The sequence below is a fragment of the Zerene cesonia genome, chromosome 1, assembly GCF_012273895.1.
Source record: "Zerene cesonia ecotype Mississippi chromosome 1, Zerene_cesonia_1.1, whole genome shotgun sequence".
Lineage (NCBI taxonomy): Eukaryota > Metazoa > Arthropoda > Insecta > Lepidoptera > Pieridae > Zerene > Zerene cesonia.
Genome location: NC_052102.1, coordinates 5,038,620 through 5,052,833, shown reverse-complemented (window position 1 = coordinate 5,052,833; position 14,214 = coordinate 5,038,620).

The following is a 14,214-nucleotide window of genomic DNA, read 5'->3' as shown; positions in this document are numbered from 1 at the left end:
TCGCAATTTTATTGTTTCTTTTTTTAATTAAACTAAAAATAACGTAAAATTTCATTAAAAATTACGCTCGCAGCGGCATCTAAAAGTAAAAATTATCTCTACTTAAAACATTTTCCGTTTCAAATGCTCTGTGCTTACAAAACGGTAAGTACCTTCAATCGACGCGCATTTCCCATTTGTATGTAAATTAGTTCATTAGAGATTTACTGAATGTATGTATTATGTTTATACCATCTGGTACAATCTCCCGTATTTATAAAATGTCTTTGTTATTGTTCACTATAGCGTCGACTGCTTAAAGCAAGGACTTAGTAGGTATCTAATATAGATCATCTTAATAAAGCAATATTAGAGTCTTCCCAGCTATGAAAAAAATATAATACTACTGCTTGTACCTATTACGTAACTATTCGTCATTTATTACATAACATTACATGCATTTAAACATAAATATACATAAAATAGACATAAATATACTGCGCACTAGCATTGTGCGATTAATAAAAGTTTATATATTCATGTTAAGTTCAATTGGCTTATATTTCAAATTGTAAAAAAAACATTTCATCTTGTATCATTTATGAGAATAATTCTGAAGGGGATTTTGAGTTTATGGATTTCTCAACTCATACAAACATCTATGATATAATTAAGAATAAATATCAGCTTTTCTTTGTAAAATTATTTACTAATTCCTATAATTGATTTAAAATAATTGTTCGTACGGTATAGTGAAGTGTAAGAATATGAGAGTTAATAAAGACTTAATCGAATATCGTCTTAGTTGTTAGTAATACGTCAGTTAGCGTTTGATTATAAGAGCCTTTGAAGTAAGTATTACTGATAATAGAATAAACAATATGGTTTGCTCATGCTGTGCTAAAGTGTATAGGGATTATGATGAGTAAATGTAAGTTATATAATGAAATGGATTCCCCAGTCTCACTCCTCATGCCTTTGTATTTCAAGGATTACCGATTTTGAAGATAATTGAATGTTCACGATTTCATAACAGCGAAACACAGTGGGAATTCTACTTCGTTATACTATATATCAATATTTTTATTAACATCTTTTATTCATTTGCCATTACAGGACACGCCCAATGTGATAGCGAGACAAAATATTAGTATCGTAAAGGAAATATTCATAGATCAGTCATTCAGAATACAAATCTACGCTCACGCTTTAACCTCTGTCCAAAGAGGCTGTCGGGTTACTACGGTATAATATATTATACCGTATATTATAAAACCTACCATTTATCCTTTTTAGTACACCTGATGTGCTCGGTATATTAAGACTATTTCAGATCCCGTAGATTAATTTTTGGATATTAAATATTTGAAAAAACGTATGAGGAAACACCGCCAAACCGCCAAAAACGCAGCGCGCAATAGGGAGCACGCCATCGCATAAAATGGATTATTTTTTAATTTCAAAATTGTTATCGATGGCGCGATTGACGCGGATATGTGATGAGAGGGAGAGAGAGAGAGAGGGTAGTAAAATCATAAAGCAAGCAGATACAGAATTATCGAAATCTATACTAATATTATAAAGCTGAAGAGTTTGTTTGTTTGTTTGTTTGAACGCGCTAATCTCAGGAACTACTGGTCCGTTTAGAATAAATTTTATAATTTTTTGATAGCCCCTTTATTATGGAAGGCTTTACGCTATATATGCACCACGGGCGAAGCCGGAGCGGACCGCTAGTAAATAAAAATAATCAATTAAAATTAGTATTTATTGTTGTACATTTCTGAAGAGACACTTCGAAGTGAACTCAACATAGTCGTTGTGCTTCAAAATACCGCGAACACGTATTAATAAAAACTCATGTAATTGATTTTATTAAAGTAGATGAACTAAAGTATGGTTTCATTATAAAATGATAATTGAATAAATTGTACAAAATATAAGTCAGGAAGTAATTTCACATTATTGTCCGATTTCCCTAGCGATCTGATTGTTATTGTATCGATTCTAAAAACAAACGCACCATTTGCGTGCACGCTGCTAACGGCAAGCGCATACGGAAAAAATCCAATAGGATACATAAACACAATGTCGGAGATTCGTGTCAACGGCCGCTGCTTTGTTACCCCGCCCCGCGACCCTCAGCCCCACGCCGCCCTCGTCTCGGCGGGGAGGAACAAATCATAGGGTGGCTAGCCTTCGGAAACAATATTTTCTCGTATAACGATAAGATATTAAGCCCTTTAAGACACATACGAACGTTAATATCCTTTATCGCGCTCTACACCTATTAAGACCACATTTAATGACTTTATTCTGTTGATGGATCGCTCTTGGGTCTTTAGTTTTTTACTATACTATAAACAGTTTGACTGTTTATAATTAATATGATGTTCAACTGTCAGTTATTATTAATTTGAGCCATCATCATTCATCATCAAAGATAAGTTTAATTAAAGAAGAGGTGGATTATCGACATTATATCATCTGTGAATGTGTATATTTTATCACAACTATTGGGCTCTAATTATAATTTTTATATTTGTGTTATTAATTTTCTTTACTCAATGCATTCTATAATATTATAAATAAACGTTTCATACACACTTTGCTCATTTCTTAAATTACTTATAAATATTAAGACTGTTGTTTATATCATTTTTAACATACATGTATTTATGTTATCTTTGAACTTTGTAATAATGTTGGATTTAATGTACACCTTTCGATTGAGTTTGAAAAGTTTCGTGACTAGACTACATCGACCCTTGATGTAGACTTTCGACGTCTATCCACATTTTTTATTAATCAAACCTCACCATTCATTTTACACCCCGACCCTCTGTCTTTCAATTTCAATTAGTCTATGGTATAAGTAGCGTCTGTTCAATTCAAACGTATGGATCCCATTGATTATTATCTTTGTACGGCAAAAGCACTTCTAAACCCTTGATTTGAGGATGCTTCACAAACTTTAATGTTTACCGACAACATTTTTAATCTGTTGTATTGTTTTAAAAAGTTACACATAACTCTGTTCTCAGAACTGGGATTACACACTTAATTGTTAAATAAATTATACATATAAAACAAATTTTATTTTTTAATTAACTCAATGCCATCACCTATAACCCATCGAGCTAATTAATTTTATACCTATTCATGCTATGAACTCGTTTAAGTTATAATTGATATTTTACAGAAAATTGTATTCCATTTATTTATCTTATTTCGCGAAAACATTACAAAGCGTGCTAAATTTAACCTATAACGATGCGCCCGGTCATATTTATTGCTTGGTATTAAGTACAATAATTATTGAATGAATCTGTTTTGACTTCCGACTCATTATATCATTCGACCACTGTAACTGTTCCGATCGATATAAAAGCGCGTCATAAAGGCACGCTAAGTTAATCTTGTCATAAAATATCATTTCACAATAGAAGTTGCACAAAGGGAATGCGTCGCGTTCTAAAAATGAATTATCGTACTTGTTCCGCAATGCAGTGGTTGCATGGGGTAGCACGAGCGCGGTGGCCAGCATGTCGGTGCGACCCTATACAGTATGCCATGCAGCTTAAAGCGTATGGGGGCGCGAAATTGTAAAGAACCCATTACGAGTTATTTGCTTTGTAATAAAAATCAATTTTAATCCAAAAATAATTTGTTATAAATTGCAGGCGACTTCGCTTCAAAACATTATGGTTTAGCAAAATGAAAATAGTGGATTATTATTTTCGTTTCTATAAAATTTTTATATCGTTTTTCGACAGTTGTTATAAATGTTGAAATTTCAGGTCTGTTTGAAATGTAAACGCTATAAATAAATTGAAAATATTTATAAATTCTTTGCACATTGCATCAGTGAATATTTCAATCATATAAATTCCAATCCTTGGACGATACAAATAATTAAGAAAAACTGTTATTAACATCGAAAAACCGGGTCATCTTGAGTCCTCAAGACTGAGAACCGTTTTTTTTATTGTATAACAGGAAATTTTCATTTCGATTCAATAGAGCCGACCCCTTTTGGCAAAGTAAACTAGGTACTGAAGTTTGAAGTACCATGTCTTCAGCACTGGTTCATTAAATTTGAAGATTTAAAAATTAAGCTATGTTCACAAGATAGCTAGAGCAGCCATTAGCGAAGTGTCTAGCGGGTCGCAAGATTTATCAGAGTAGATTTGTTCAAATCTATGCACTATGTTGGGGGAGACAGGCGGGCGGATGTCGCCGATTTAGCTGACGGCGTGTTGCTTTTGGATAAATTGTTCTCGACAGTAAAATCGATAATAACGATGTTATCATTCGAAGACACGACTGCCGCATGTTTGTCGACGTTTATTTCCGATGCGATATCACAAAACCGAAGTATATTTTATTGGAAAATTCATTTGCCCAATTTATTAGTACTTCGAATATAATAACGTTTAGTTAGTTGAAAGTACCAACGTATAAAAACATACATAGTATTATGAGGTTCCTCCATACACAACGAGTCAAACGGGATTATATTATTACAATATTAGATAATTAGTGCTCTGTTAGTTTCGCTAGGCTCTATCTATATAGGCTGAACCGTTATAGTAAGACAATAATTTGTAAAGATGATATATTTTTGTTGCCGCTATAGTAACGAAAAAAAAAAATTGAGGTGAAGCAACGTCACGGCCATAAATTGAATGGGTGACCAATTTTTTTTGTAGGTGATCATTAATTTGTCTGTTCGGAACCCTTGGCTCGGGAGTCCCAGGTTCATCGATTTAAAAAAAAAATTCTTAATTGGACATATTATACGTACTTATTAAAAAGAGAATATCACATATGTTGTGATTATTTAATTATATATTTGTCAGAACCGGATTAGTTGTTTAATTACGAAATATATATCATGCTGATTCCGTAATCCTTTTTACGATACGGACTACAATTAAGGTCACAATATATACCTACGAGTACAATAGTAACCAGGTTTTTATTCTGAGCTTCAGAGAGGGTTTCTATTATTCTTTTCAGTTATTGTTAAAGCTAGCTCAAAACACCTATCACGCTCGAGTACAACTCGCGCCTGCGAGTTTTGAATGGTTATTAAATATTTTACCTCTACTGAATTCGCGTAACATTATTCTTTGTCGAATATAAAGTAGTTTGAAAGTTAGTAGAATAATTGGACGGTATAAATTCAGTAGCGTAGCAATGAATGGATTAGATTGCTTTCTCATTTCCTATTTCAAGCAAAAAATATAGAATTCTACATATGAGAATAAATAATTGAATTCAATAAGCTATTAAAATTTTTAAGGGAACACATAATTTTGAATTGATATCCTTACTAATATTATAAATGCGAAAGTAAGACTCTCCTTTCTCTCTCATCTCTTCTTCATTCCTAAACTGTTATTAATAAAATTTAGATCAGAGATAGTTTGAGATCCGAGAAAGGATAGTTTTTATTTCGAAAATTACACTGGAACGGAAGCTATGCGGAAAAAATCTCGGGTTTCCTTTTTTCCTTTGACACTGGTGGAAAAATAGTTAGATAAGTTGTGTACACAAACAGTTACACAATGTGTTGTGTAACAAATAAATTTCTCGTCTCCTTCTACGTATCCTTAGCATTAGCTAAGCGAAATGTCTGAGACGCTCAGCGATGAATTCCATACAAAATTTTAAGTGCCAACAATATCTGTTCGCATTTAACATACATTGAAAGACATGTCAATAATATGATTCACGTTATCAGGTTACATAGTGGGATTGCCATACCTCAAAAATAAAAAAGCCAAAACTAATGTTATACTACTTGAGTATTCTGTTTGTGATGTCATGTCATACATGACGTCACAAATTTATTTTGAAATATGTTTTGTTGGCAGATTAACTGTCGCTGTAAAATTACATGTTTATAAAGTAAAATAGTGTGTAACGTACAAAGTAATATATGGCAAATTTTGTAACACATGAATTCAGTTCAATTTTCCATTCCAACACAATATAGGATTTGTCAATTGCTACACAATGGTTTTAAAACTGATGTATAAAACGGTACAATGTATTTGAAATGGAAACATTTTAAACATTTTGCTCAAATAATACATTTATTTCAGCGAACAAATGAAAATCTCATATTATTCACGTGAACTTGATTAATGTTAAATCCGGATATCTAATGCAATAATAATTTTGCATTTAGAAAGCAAGGCTTGTATTAGTGGATCTCTATAAATGGAACTTTTCATACCTGGCTTTTTAGTAAACTGGGTTATTGGGACAGTCTTTTATATGAGAAAAAGGAGGTACGTAATCGGTATCACGTATACCTAACACTCTGTCTACAAAAGATATGAGATTATTTACCCCACATAGTTTCTGTTTTCATGTCCTTTGTTCTTTCTTGGGTTCCAAGTTATCTGTGTGTCAAATTAAATTCAAATCGGTTTAGTGGTTTAAGCGTGAAGAAGCGACAGACAGACATAGCTACTATTGATATTAGTAACCTTTATGATATTAGTAGGGATTGTGGGTGGAAGTTGGTATAAACCGGTTAATAAATAGATATTGTTTATGTAATGTTCTTCGAAACGAGGTTTATTACGGATCGTAGCCACGGCTGCGGCTAACTTAATCCTTTTCTTGGTAAATTGCGCTTTGTAAACGAACTTATTGGTAATATTCATTTTGTAGGTCCAATGAACTGTAAATTGCACGTTAAAAATATATTTTCCCGTAAAATGAAATGAGATCTAAGACGTGGGCAGTAAAAATTTTAATAGTTTGCAATATGCAAGTCTTTTAACAAATTGAGACATAGTTACTGTTTGTCATAGTCCGATATGTTAAAGGAGAAATAACAGTGTGAAGAATTGATAAGCCTGTGTTTGAAACCAGTTAATAAAGAGTAATATAAATGTATATTTAATAGTAACGCAAAATAATATATAATAATAAAGTGAGCAGAACTGTTCAGACTCTCTCGTAAGGTGCTACATTTGTAAAATTACCTGCGTACAGCACTCGCCTGGAGAACTATGTAAAATGGATCCCTTTATATTTTGCAGCAATATTGAGTAATTAGGCACTTATAATATTCTGCGCGATGGGGAGAATATTCGAGAAGGGTTCTTTGAGTGATATCCCTCGTCGCTGCACTTATTGTACACCAAAACACCCCTTTGAAACGTCTGAGAGGACTTCTAACTTGATATCTTAATGCAGGGAAAGACGCTATTGCAGGTGAACAATACATATTACACGCGGGAGTAATAAGATCATTAATGTCGTCCGTTTGACGTCCACGTCTTCGTTTCTATATCATCCCAGAAGGAACATTTAACTGATAAGAAAATTTCAGCTTTATCCCCTTTAAAATGGCAAAAACTTAATAAGTATTGCAAGTCTTTTCGGGCACATCTTTGCTATTTTAGGTCGTCATTATATTTTATGTTAAAAGGTATCCGTTTTTCATGTGTTCACAATGAAAGTAAAGCTACTAAAAATGTTATATAGAAGCATATAAAGTGTAAAAGCTTTTATCGTCTCATCGTTCTAGTGCGCTATAATGGAAGCCGAGGTAAACGATTTGTTTTAAACAGTCTCACTTGGTCCAGGTTAGATCAACACCCCTCATATTTCGAGTATTTGCCTCGACGCGTCGCCCGGGGTGCATACGACAGTTCAGACGCATCTCGTGACTAGCTAGGGCATAGGTATATAGGGTCGGTGCTCTTTGATTACTTTTTTGTGAACATTGATAGTAAATGGAAAGGGAACACTTGAATACGTCTAGAGTAATGTAGATTGTAGAATGAAAACGAATAATCAATGATTGAAATAGCTTGTCGAGTTTAAAGAAAGAAAGAAAAACATGTCAAAATAAAATAATAATAATAATAAAAATCATCTTTATTTAGTTCTCACAACATTAGTCCATAACAAAAACTTAAAAATACAAAATAACACAGACATACACACACACAACAGATCAATAAAAAAAAAACAAAAATTAACGGCTAGACTTAACAATTATGTGTGGCTGCGTGTGCCAAAAAGGGATGCCACTCTGGAAACCTGAGTCTTAGCGCCTGAGCTCTGATTTTCAGTTTACGAGTATTTAAATGATTGTCAAAGTATCTGTACATAAAGAATGAAAGTATAAAGAATACCGTTGTCTTTGAGTGTTTCAATATTGAAATAGTAACATCACAGACAATTATGGTTTATTGTAGCACAGCAGAGGAAGTTGAAACGATGTAAGAAACTTTTCTCACAAGTAAGCTTACGAGCGTGCTCAGAGGGCAGCTGATGAGTTTAGGAAGTTGTTCCGAGCGAGCCATGTCGGAGTATTTCTAAAATGTTCACGTATGAATTTTCTCTAGGTACAGGTATCTGTTATAGCATTAAAACGTTGTTGTTAACGATGCTAAATATTGAACACGATCCAATTACTTTCTATATGCATATCGACTATATTGGTTAGAAACACATTTTATTATATAGTTTTATTAGCCACCGACAAATATGTCATTCCCACTAAATTAATTGCTTATAGCTTTCTAATTTTGAATAAAAACTGTCTTTAAAAATATGACTTCATTTACGGTTGACAATGTCCTTGCGTTTTTATCCGGGAAGTAATTTGAAGTCAGTTGAGGAAGACGTACAGCTATAAATTATTACTACAGGAAAATGTATATAGGTATCTTTATGCATTTTCCGTCGACGTGAAGTTCTCGTTTAAGTTTACTACGCTTATTATTTATTTAGGGACGCTTTACGCTAAACTCCGCTACCAAAGGAAGCTCGCGGTCGCGCTGAGACGATTTTATTGATTTCAGCGCAGTCGGCACGCTAACTTTTGCATTCAATTCCTCTGGTGTATAAATTGAATTTATCCTGAATTATAGACGATGGACCTTTGACTTTAATAAAAAATATAATCTTTGCTTGTCGATCGCGGAATATTAAATATTTAATTTATATTTGAACACGGCTTGCATGCAAAGCAGCATTAAAAAAACTCGTATGCAGCCTTAAAATAATAATAATCCATTAGTTAAATGCAAAAATTACGTGCCGCGTTAAAATGCATTTTAAGGCTTTCTGTTGCACTTTTTAGTGAAAGCTTAACTGCCCTCTGCCGTCAACGACACTTCGTGAGCTCGGCTAATGGCCTAAATAGGATCATTAAGAGTAAGTCCTATACGTGACTGCAAATCTTATTAGTTTAAAAATCGAAGAAAAATGCTTTTAGCTGCCGTAAAAGTAGATACAGTATAGGAGTAATAGTATGTGATTGAGTTCGTATTGTACGTATCGCACGTGCTCTTTACGAAGCCACTCGTGGGTTAGTGTGTTAAAAATAGACTGAACCGGACATTGAACCGTGTAGTGCCGGACATCGGTTTAATGAAAGTGTCCTATCGTTTTACGTGCGTGATTTTGGCGGATCCAATTCTCCTATACCTACACTTTGTAGGGTTTTGGTGTGAAAATTTCTATATTACTGCGCCGGTTCCATCAACGAATAATTTTTCTTTCGTGTTATACAAAATTGAATCATTTCATTAGTGTTATATGGTTTTAAATGACAATCCTGCTATATTGGCCTATATTTGTTGTATGTACAGAGCTTTTATGAAGCTTCATGCGAACTAATGTCTTTTTTGTTACATGATGCTTATCCACAATAGGTACTTCTGTTGAATCATTTCCGAGGTTCATTGTGTGGCTAGTATTGTCCGAAATATTTTGTTTACTATCCCCTCGCGTGAGCATAAAAATATCCTTTCATAAACCTAGATAAATAATTGTTTGTTAGTTTGGTGTATCATTTATAGACATTTATATCTGGTTAATTCATATTTTCAAATATTTCCAATTAAAACTGTGAGAAATTCAAAACATCCAATTACTAAAATTTTAGACGGTTTATTACTGAAGTTGGAACGAATATTTTAGATAAAAAAATCATATACATAATTTATAAGGTTACAACGCGGTGTGATGTTTATAAATATTAACCGTTAGTTACAAGAACATTTTAAACATAATTTTCCATATACATTGCATTTATTATTTAGACACTTAATACAACGATAAAATAGCTTTTGCTTATAAGAATAGCTTTAAATTCGTGTTCTATAATGTACAACTAGTAAACATTAAAAATAACATGACATCGCCCTAGTTCATATTAAAAGAATGGAATTGTAAACACATAGATTCATTACTTTGGAATGTTTATTTATATGTTAGTAAGATAGCTTTAAATTTGTATATTAAGATCGAACGTTCACACAAGAAATACCTACGGGAATAGACTAGTAAACTACGATAGGTGTATATGTATGGGACCGAATGGGAATGCTGATAGAAGCCTCAGTCGTTAGTTACGAAGCCCTGCGCTGTATTAATTGCCCTTATTGAGCCCGTATTCCTCACAACAGCTACTCGTAAATGACTTGACAAATTGACCGCAACACGCAACCTCACTCTCACAGATTGGTATACACAATATTTATACAAATATTTCATTTTTTGGTATTGATTATTTCTTCGTATGACCAAAATGATGTTAATACTATATTTAAATGAGCGAAAGTTAGCTTAGGGAAATATCCTAAATAAAATTTCAACATTCCCTGAAATTCCGACTAAAAATGTCGGTATCCTAGCCATTCTCAAATCCACACGATGAATGTATAATTAACGAATACAATTAGGCAAGCGTCATGCAATTTATGCTAAATTAACTATGTCATATGGAAATTAGCACTATGTGTCCAACAAAGTATATTATATGGCGTCAATGTCGTTCATCTCCTTAAAATTGGGTCACGCAATGCAATTGGCTTGTATTAATTTACCGTATAATAAACACGACTGTTCCATTACGTCGAGAGTTACATTATTGAGTTATTTTAAATCACTTATATTCCACTGGAAGCGTAGTAATCAGTTATACATTATTTTGATGTAAAACTGCAACTTTATACTACTTTTAAGGTCATTTTTGAAAACACTGATATGTATTGAAAGAGCGTTTGTTGTATAGAAGAAATGCATCAAGGCCATATGAAGCAGCCTGCCCGAAGAATCGTTATTTTTTGTATGTAATAAATATGCATGTTGTTTTTCAATGTCGGCTAGCGTTGTTAAACAAATGTGAAACCTTTATACCATGCTTACGAGCATATCTATTCATTGCAATACGTCAATGATTATGAAGAAATAGGTAATGAAATATTTATATGAGTTTTACTGTCAACTTTCTGGCGTTTCCCACTCTAATAGAAAAAAGCTAAGTATTTCTGTATAAAATTGTAATTGTTCGCACATTAAAAATAAAATATGAAAATGTTGATATTTTTATAAACAGTTAAACGTGTTTCCCAGGATATGTATAGTATTAAATGATTTTACAAACAATATTCAATACATATCCTGAATAGTTTCGGAGTTATATACATTTTCTAGGACTTGTATATAAATTACAACGCCTAGAGTATACATTTCCGCCAACATATACATTACCTCATTGATTAGATATGACTAACTATAATTCTAGGAAAGACACCCTCGATGAAACCTTTTTCGGTTTTAAATTTCATGTTAATAAACAATTTTGGGGAAGGAATAAAATTGAACAATAATGAAAACGAATTCGCAAATGATCACTCCTTATGTACCACCATATATTGCCCTGTCATTTTAAATAAACATCAACATCCAGACTATTCTAATACCCACGTGAAAAGCAAACATAATATACCTACAAACTAAACATAGGCCTTCCAATAAATCTGGATCCTATGCCACATGGGAGATGTAGGCCGTTGGTTTTTAGATTGATTGGAATCTGATTTGCATAGCATATTGCTGTATCTTTACAAACACAAAAATTGAAAAACCGTTTACTTTGTAAAGCGATGTGTGACCGTAGTTATTGTAGAAGTTCTGTAATGATATCGTTCAATGACCATGCAATGCGTTATAAACTCGTAAAGCAGTGACCAAATAAATAGTGGTAATTCCAGAAATAGCGCAGCTAATGGTACCTACACAGAGAATTCCGTTAAAACATTATCGTCTATCATACCAACAGAATTACTGTTATGTTGTTAAATGCTTTAATATCTCATTTGACATCACGCTTAAAACTAAATTAACACTAAAATATTTTCTTTCGCATTTATAACATTGTTTATTCTTCTTTTTCAGGTAAATATTGAGTCTGGAGAAAAAAATTGGTGATGGTATCAATGAATTATTTTAACAGTAACATCGTCATTATGTTTTACTAAAAAAAAAAAATATGTTTCTACCTTTTTAGTATAATCATCATGTCTTAAACTTTGATTTGACGTTCAATTTAAAAAATAAATTTTAGTTACCTATACTTTACAACTTCTACCGTTCAGAGGTTGTAGTTAATATTTCAAGTGTGTAGATATAAATATCGTTTTAGAATTTATTTGCTCATATCTTAAAAGAAACAGTGAAGAATCATTATATTATGAAATTACACCAAACATTTGTAAAAAATAATTTTAGACAAAGAATGAGTTTCTCGTGAAAATGATTAATCTCTGTAGAAATTAGAACCAACTTCAAACGCCCTTTAATACTTTGCCGACTATGATAAACGCTGTAAAGCGCGACTGAAGTGGGAAGCAAATTATCTCAAATCTAACTTGGGCAGGTATTCTGATTTTGAAGATTTATTATCGTCGTAATTGAGAAAACGAAGTAGAACGCAGCGAGGGTAATCGGTTTATTTCCTAAACTTAATACCAGTTGCCCTGATCCAATAGTCACTCATCCTTCTGACAATAAAAGCTCTCAATTGAGTTTTACGTACTACTCCGACATAGTTTTAAATTTTTGGTTAAGTATTTATTGAATGTTATGCGGCTTATGGGATCTTTATTGTGTTGTTTGCCTATAAGTAACTGAAATGTAGTCCTGTTGTAAATTTTAACCAAACTATTCGCCCAGTTAATATAGTGCTCGTAGATCAGGCTTTCTATGTAGGAGCTGGATTCAACTCATCAAAGTTTCACGGTTCCATTGTCGAGCTGAACGCGGTGCGCCATAGTTGGCGCACTACTCTGTTTTACAACTCAAATGTTCATAATTCATAGTTCCTTACCGCTGAATAGCGGTTTAACAAACCGCCAGTAAAGTAAAAAGCTACTATGAAATATTTGGGAAAACGTATATGCTCCTAAAGTAATTGCACTACTTTACTAATTTTATGTATTATATAATAGGCTTTGAATTTACGACCGTAGTAAGTAGGCTGCCAAAGCAAGCACATAGCTTTAACGAATGTAAGTTCAGAGTCTCTCATCGCAAGAGGCGCGTAGCCACGAGGAAAGCACGCGGCTCGTACTACACGCATGCGCCCTGCGTCGCCTCCACAAGTGCCGGTGGAATGGGTTGCGAGTACAACCCCCTTGCCCACCTGGTAACGTACCCCGCAATATTAAAACCAGACGTATTTCAAAGGCACCGACGACTGTCGCTTATGCTCCTGTTCGACAGTCATGGATCCCAAATTGAATTTGGAAATTAATTCGTTGGCTTGAATACAAATTGCATTATAGTTTAATTTGAATATGAGTAAATCAATTGCGGACTGAGTTAATATTGTAACATTATATGGTAAAAATTTATGAGCGAAGCTTCATCAGCTTGGGATAATCTGTGTTAATTTGTTGAGAATGGTTTTCATAAAATAGGCAGTGGATGTACTATAAAATCTGTGTTTAATATAGAGATATAAATACCTAAACAATATGTCATGTTATTAAAAAGAATATGATTTTGACTCTAATATGCGATATTCCATTTAAAGGAATTAATTTAAAATAAATGCAATTAAACTGAATGCGATGAAGTATGTAAAATTCCGAAGTATATAGTAAAAGCAGTTTTCATAATAACTGAACCAAATAGCGCTACGAAAACATTCCTTCAGTTCACAACAGCCTTTCGAGGAAGTGTTTTTATCTCATCAGCGAGGTCCGTACTATCAATGGAGCTGGCATGGAGCCAAAATATAGAGCATTTTGCTTGATGCACCCGAGTTTTCCACCGCCAGGCGCGATTTTCGCAAAAATCCCTATATCAAGATAGAGCGCGTCTAGTCCGCGGCTTCATACGAGATAAAAACCGAGGTAGACTAGACAAATCAAATTTGATTTTAAACTTTTCTCAGCAGAATTA